Raw genomic sequence first — 8,175 nt, forward strand, 5'->3', positions numbered from 1 at the left:
ATGACAACACTTGAGTTATCTCACCGTGTGCCTTGAGTATCATTGCTAGATTTGCAAGTGCACGGTGACCTCGCTGGACACGTCAAGATCGGAGGACTGAAGCTTAGTTATGGGTGGCTGTAGGTTTTCTGGTTTTGTGTGTGTTCCGCGAGGTGACATGGCTGGAGAGAAAAAGGGAAGAAAACCAGTTTTAGCCAGGACGGTACTACCGGTACCTGTAGCGGTAGTACCGCTACCCCTATAGGTACCGCCTCACGGTACCGCTCTGAGTTTTGCGCTGAATTTGTCCCTCAGTACGAGTTACGGTACCTCTGCGGTACCTGGAGCGGTAGTACCGCTCACGAGCGCTAGTACCGCCCATGGTACCGCCCAGGTACCGTAACTAGTTACGGCAGTACCGCTCTGGTACCGCTCCGGTACCGCTTTGGATCCAGTAAGGTTTGGACCCCATTGCGGTACCTTAAGCGGTACCTCTAGTGGTAGTACCGCTCTGCGTCCACGTGGACCAGATCTGAGGAATTCGAGCTCAGAGCGGTAGTACCGCTTTCCAAAAGCGGTAGTACCGCTTAGGCAAAACCTGGACATAACGGTTGGATTTGGAGGAGCCTATTTAAGGACTCCTTCTTCCCCAATTCATTTTTATCTCTTCCCTCTCTCTCTCTCCTCCATTGTTGCTGAGCTTAATCCTTGAGGATCTCCCCAACCATCCAACCAATCTTGCTCAAATTTTGAGGAGTGGTGGAGGAGACCTCGATCTATAGTTCTACCAAGAGAGATTTCACCAATACTTGCTACTCCTTAGTGGATCTTGGTGTTAGGGTTCCTATAGTGGGACTTTGGAGAAAGTGCATCCATGGAGGCTAGCTTGGTGTTGTACTAGCTCCATGGATTGTTGGGAGCCTCCTTGTGGTGTGGAGCTCGCCCCAACCTTGTGAAGGAATCACCGCCTCGACCGGTGCCTTAGTGGAGAAGGGGGAGCACCTTTGTGGAGCTCTCTCGAGGAAGAAGGTGAGGCCTTCATTCGTGGTGTGGCCGTCTAGTCTCTTGTGTGAGGCTAGCACCTCCTCAACGCAGACGTACTCCCTTTTGTGGGAGGAACTGCAGGAAACAAACCTCGCCTCGTCTCCGCGCCCTCCGGTTGTCCCGCTCCTTACTCTTACTATCTTGTGATTGTTCCTTTGCTTGTTGCACTTGTTCTAGGATCATTGTAGGATCACCAACACCACTAAAGCAATCACCTTTATCTTCCGTTGCACTAAAATTGAAAAAGACTAAAACATAACGTAGCAACCATTCACCCCCCCCCCCCCTCTTGTTCGCTACGATCCATTCAATTGGTATCAGAGCAAGGTTTTCTTGCTCGGGCTTTACCGCCTAAGAAATGGCCGAACAAGATGCGGGTGTGGCGAATGGGTCACCTTCCCTTGTGCCACCCGCTCCATCATCTCCCGTCGATACCACAACGGCTACGTTGGATGACCTCAAGAAATTGGATTCATCCATCGTTAACCAAATGAAGGCGATGATGATGGAGTTGGTTGCTCAAAAACCAAACCCTAGTGTTGATCCTCAAGCAAGTGCCGAGAACTCCCCACCAAAAGCTACCCCCTTTCCTCTTGTTGATTTTGTCGCGCAAGCGACAAAAGATCCACAAAAGGAAGGGCTTGGGGAGACCGGCACTTCAACAAAAGGGAAGGATGAGACACCGGTTGCGGAACGTCTAGGGGGTTATCATGAGGTGCCACCACCAAATGATTACACCATAAACGTTCCAATACCTATGCCACATATCTTGACGCATGGTTCACCACCGTTACTTGAGTCAAATAACTTTGAAAATTGGCAATTCTTGATGAAATCTCATGTGCAAAGCAGGTCTACCGAGCTTTGGCGCATCATTGAGGAAGGCTACTCACCACGAGATCCAAAGAACTTGACAAGAAGAGATGTGGTGGATGACCAACTCAACGCCACCGCCATCAACATGATTCACATGGCCGTCACGCCAAAGGACCGCGCTCATATCCGCTCGCTCAAGACCGCCAAGGAAGCATGTGATAAACTCGACAAGCTCTTCCTCGGAAATGCGAGCATCCAAAGCTCTCGTTTCGACGAAGTGAACAATATGGCCGATAATTTTGTCATGATTGAAGGAGAGACCCCCGAATAAATGTATCAGCGCCTCATCGCTCTCGCCGTACAAATGCAAGACCTTGGAGCAACGTTCGTGGATGACCATTGGATCAAGCGCAAGTTCTACAACGCTCTCCTCCCTTATGAGGAAGTGAAGTTGACGGCCATCCGCCAAAACGCCTCCTTTCGTGCTATGACCTCCGATGAAGTTCTTAGCGAAGTCATCGCTTTGGACATCTCCAAGAAGAATGCGGAGGATCTTGTTGCTCGCGCCCACAACACACGCAAGCCTAATCTTGCTTTTAAGATGAGGGTACATGAGGCTAGTGAGAGTGATGAGGATCCTATTGAGTGGGGACCGGATGACCTCAAGATCAATTATCATGAGCACATGGCTCTAGCCGCCAAGAAATTTTGGGATGGAAACAAGTCCCGAAACACAAGACCAAGAAGATCACGTGATTCTCCAAGAAGTTTCTCCAAGAGCCCAAGGGAGGGGCAAAAGGCAAGAACTTGCTACAATTGCGGCGACAAGAGTCATTTTGTCGCGAATTGTATGTTTGAGAGAAGAGAAGATCATGGTGGAAGACTTATCCGCAAGGAAAAGTTCATGTCACTCTCAAAAGGATTCTCCAAGTTCTCCCCCAAGTCCGATGACGACAAGGTCTCCTTCACCAAGAAGCCTAGAGCCTTCATTATTCGAGAAGAGTACACCTCCGATGAGGATGAAGAACGTGGGGACAAGAGCTCCAACAAGGAAGGAGAGGGAGTGGCCGCCATCGCCATTACCACTCCCTCTATCTCCCTCTTCGACTCTCCAAATGAGAACCTCGCCACCAACAATGCTCGTTGCCTTATGGCAAAGGCATCCTCGGAGGTAAAATCCCCCTCCAAACCATCATCCTTGACTAATGCTCTATATATTGATGATGCCACTAGTCTCACCGTTAAACGTGAGATTATGGGTTTGGATACTTTTCTCACTAACATGCAAGGGGATACCAAGACTCATGTTGGGGCTCTCTTGAGCCAACTTGGTGCGGCACAAGACCTCATAGAGGAGAAGGAAAGGTTGGAAAGGGAAGCGGCAAATGAGATTGCCTCACTCAAAGAGGAGCTTGATGATGAACTAAATTTGCGCATGTCTCTTGAAGCTAGTGTGATTGTCCTCGAAGACACCAACAAGGCTATTGTCTCCCAACTCACCAAAGACCGAGATCACACTCTTGGTTTGATGGGTGAGCTCAAAAAGAAGGTGCTCTCTCTCGAGGAAGCTAACAAAGTGAAAGATGATGAAGACCCCAACTCTTGCCACTACAAGAAAAGTTCTGATAGACAACGTCTCAAAATCGTCCGCTAAGGGGTATTTTTCGTCGCTTATGGGCCTAACCCGACGATATGGGTTCTGTTGTCGAAACTGCGTCAGGCAAAGTCCTACGACGATTTTTTCGGTCCGTCGCGCTTGGGCGCCCTTCCGCCACGGAAAATCGGACCGTTGCCCAAGTGTTTCCGGGAGCCCGTTGACTGCTGACGTCATGCAAAGCGACACGTGGCGAGACGCCGTTAAGCGCGATTAACGGCGTTAACCGGCTGAAACCCCGTGGTAGATGGTAGGCCCACACGAGGCCTGCCACGTCTTAAGCGGGCCGGGCCAGCTGACATAGTTTGACCGGTCAACTATATAGCTGGGCTGGTCCATTAGTTACGTGGGCCGGGCCTAACCTCTAAGGTTGACTGGTCAAAACTTAAATGGGCCGGCCCATTTAACATGTGGGGTCCACCTTACAGCAACTGGGCCGGCCCAAGAAGCAAGTGGGCCGGGCCAAAACACAGGTGGGTCCCACTTTCCTGTTAAAGGGCCGGCCCATTTAGTGTGTGGGGTCCACCATATAGCAAGTGGGCCGGGCCAAAAACACAGGTGGGTCCCACTTTCCAGTTAAAGGGTCGGCCCATTTAGTATGTGGGGTCCACCATATAGCAAGTGGGTCGGCCCAACAAGATAGTGGGCCAGGCCAAAAACACAGGTGGGTCCCACTTTCCTGTTAAAGGGCCGGCCCATTTGGTGTGTGGGTCCACCATATAGCAAGTGGGCCGGCCCAACAAGATAGTGGACCGGGCCAAAAACACAGGTGGGTCCCACTTTCCAGTTAAAAGGCCGGCCCATTTAGTATGTGGGGCCCACCATATAGCAAGTGGGCCGGCCCAACAAGATAGTGGGCCGGGCCAAAAACACAGGTGGGTCCCACTTTCCAGTTAAAAGGCCGGCCCATTTAGTATGTGGGGTCCACCATATAGCGAGTGGGCCGGCCCAACAAGATAGTGGGCCGGGCCAAAAACACAGGTGGGTCCCACCTTCCTGTTAAAGGGCCGGCCCATTTACCATGTGGGACCACCATATAGCAAATGGGCTGGCCCAACAAGATAGTGGGCCGGCCCAATAAGCATGTGGATCCCACTATCGTGTAACCGGGCCGGCCTACTAAAGAAGTGGGCCGGCCCAAAATGAAAGTGGGTCCCACACTACTGTAAGTGGGCCGGCCAAATCTGTTGTAGGGCCCTACTTGTTTGACTAGTCAACTTGCATTAAATTTCATGAGCCTAAAATCTGATATCAATGATACACACAATTACATACACAAATAAAACAAGTAGGAAAATTACAAGGCAATTAATGTGCCCAAATAAAAAAATTACATAGAATCATTGAGGACTTCTATTAGCATCATCAATAACACGTTGACAGTTGGCAATCGCCTTGATTGAATCTTGTGTACTCTTTGTCAACATATCAGCTACAGATCTTAAAGCAGCAATACCATGTCTTTTATAAAGTACAGCCTTGAGATATTTACTGTTTGATGAAAGAAATGGTCTAGGTTGACGGCTATGAGAAGATGCATCAGAAGAAATATCAGAACTTTTTGTGGGCCTCACTTCTAATGAAGATTGCTTCATCACAACTGCATTCTGATAATAATGCAAAAAGAGTTAAACGATGAACTATGCAAACATTTATTATGCAATGTAGATATAAGATAATAACAAGTTGCATAAATAAGACAATGTATGGAACTTGTACTAAGCACAAACTTACATCATAATGTTACACAGGGTCGCTACAGATCCTTTTTTGGCGACTATCTTCTAATGATGACTGCTTCATTAAAACTGCATTCTGGTAACATTGCAAACATAGTTACAACAATTAACTATTCAAACATGTATTACGCAATGTAGTGATCAGATAACAGCATGTAGCAGAAATAAGCACAAGATAAGATAAGATGCATGTACTAAGCACATACTGGCTCGCTGCAGGTCCTTCTCTTGCGTGCACTAGTCGTGGTCAACATGCCTGTCATTTTAGGTTCGGCCATCAAGTGAAATGCTAATCCTCCTGCTCCATTGTCCTTAATCTGTGTTTAGATATCACATTTAAGACCAAGTCAGCTGGTTTCAAATAACAAAAAACTTGAGCTGCCAAATGAATAAGCCAATATTTACCAGATATCAGATTAAAACCAACTAGATGTTGCTTTGCATGAGATACGAATTTCAGACATTCAGATTTAGAGTAGGGTAATGCCAAGGTTTTCCACATAAAGTAAACTGGCATTAAGAATGACCAAATGTCAGGTTCAAATCACCTTCGCAGTTTCTCCAAGACAAGCATATCAAATAGGCAGAAACATAGTAAAGCATGAATGACATTGCTATGGCAGGGTTCCAAGTGTTAATCTCTTGCATAAGGAACAATGCATATAGGTTATAGATAATAACGGAAGTAAACTGCCAAAATTACCAACCAAGAACTCAGATTCCAACCTTCCCTGGCGTCCCATTGTTAATGTTGGATGTTCTAATAAGTGGTTCGCATGATCAATCCCTAGGAAAAATAACATTGACAAGTCAGTCTACGATAATACAAAGACCAGACATGCACGCAGCAATAACTATATAAGCTAAAGACGAGGTATAAGAGCAAGCAGATTGGAAATGCACATAGCATGATTATAAAAGCAAATGGGAGAATAGCAGACACGAGAAAACAACTAGCGGCTAGCGGTGAGCTAATGACGTGGTATAAGAACAAGCAGATTGGAAATGCCCATAGCATGACTATAAAAGCAGTGCGACAATAGCATGCAGTACAAAAACAGTTGGCAGCAAATGAATGGGTATAAGGCTATAAATATGTGGATGCACACAGGTGTCAGTAGACGGACCAGGATGGTAGCGACCGGATAATGCTTTTGTACTGTACAATATTTAAACAAACTTCATGCGAAGCAACACATCAAGAAAGTTAACTGCATATGAGATCTGCAAATAACTACACAAAACATGGCTAAAGAAACACCGCGATCTAACGGGCTAGCATACTAACCAAGCTGCGGCGGGGTGGACGGGGGCGGCAACTTGCATTCCAGCGGCGGCGAACGCGGGAGACGATGAATCGACCCTGTTTCAGTAGAAGCGGGCGTTAGTGAAGCAGATCTGGTTGGCTGGCAAGGGATTCGGTGAAGTTGATACAGCCGCTGCGCCGAGGTAGTCGGTGGCGAGGTCGGCGGTGAAGCAGATCCGTCGGTGGCGAGGTCGGCGGTGAAGCAGATCCGTCGGTGGCGAGGTCGGCGGTGAAGCAGATCCGTCGGTGACGAGGGCGGCGGGGGAGCGGATCAGGTGGGTGGACAGCCAACACGATCAAGGCTACGTTTGTGGAGGAGTATGCCGGCGGCGAAGCAGATCTAGTACTATAGAGAGTCAGAGCTTTGGCGTGTGATAGTATTTTTGAGCTAATGGGGCGAATGGTTGGTGGGTGGGTGTGGGCCTGTGGGGAGGGTTCGGGATCTAGGCAAGATATTTCATTGTTACCGAATGAGCCCTCCATGGTCGGTGGGTTGTAGCTTCCGGACCAGGGTTAAAAGGGTAAAACTGGTCACGGGATTTTCGAATGGATGCGGCGGGATGATTTGGCGCGCGGCCGAAATTTTCAGTTTCAAGCTAAGAGCAGAACGACAAAAATAATGTTCTTCCCCAGGGAGCTCTCATTTCTTCCTCTTCTCTTTCTCTCTCGAGTCTCTCCCACTCCCCCGGCTCCTCTCCCCCTTCTCTCCGGCGGCCTCGCCGGTCGGAGACGAGGCCGACTTCTCTCTGTATATTGTACACCCTCCGAACTAAATTAATTGATTCAACTTTCCTTAGACGTGTATGTATCTAGAGTAAAAACATGTGTGGATACATCCATATTTAGATAAGCAAAGTTGAGTCGGCTAATTTGGATCCGAGGGAGTTAGTGTTGTTGTAAGCTTAGATCCGGTGTTTCCCATGAGCGAATGGCGCAATGGAGTCGGGGATCTCGTCATCGGCTTCAGATCGGCCTATGGTGAATACGGCGGATCTTGCCGGCCAAACCCCGATCTGGTGCCATCAATGTGATGGCGCTAACGGTGAGGCTTGCTTTGGTCGGTGCTTCGGATCGGCCAATGGGGAAGTCAAGCTGCTAAAGTTCACAAGCTCGGGGCATACGACGGCGTCATCCGTCTTGCCCGTGCACATCTTGGCCTTTCAGCGGCCCTTCTCAGAGCCAATATGCCGTTGCTGAGGCCCTTCTTCTCCTTCGTCCTGGCGACTACTGGCGACACCGTCCCAAGTGGTGCGTCCCCAGCGACGGAGTTGCTGGAAAGGATGCGGAGCAGAGATCTGATGTGCGGTCGAGAAGGACTCGATTGATTTTCTTCTATATGTTTTGGGGTCCTTTTTGTAAAGTTGCAGGTTCTATTAGTTATTGTCTAGTACTTTTGGTCCTCTATGTAATTTTTTGGACTAGTTTCCATTGGCACTGATAAACTTGAATTTTGACAAGTTCACAGGGAAAAAATTCCTTTGCACATATGGCCTATCATGTATAAACATTCTTGAGATTTAAACTATATGTAATGTGCCATGCATTAACCCTAAACCATATATATGTAACTAACCCTAGCTGATCAAACCCTACTTAATTAAAACAAATAACCCTAAACTATACGCATGCACTTTATG

This window comes from Lolium perenne, chromosome 3 (assembly GCF_019359855.2).
Source record: "Lolium perenne isolate Kyuss_39 chromosome 3, Kyuss_2.0, whole genome shotgun sequence".
NCBI lineage: Eukaryota > Viridiplantae > Streptophyta > Magnoliopsida > Poales > Poaceae > Lolium > Lolium perenne.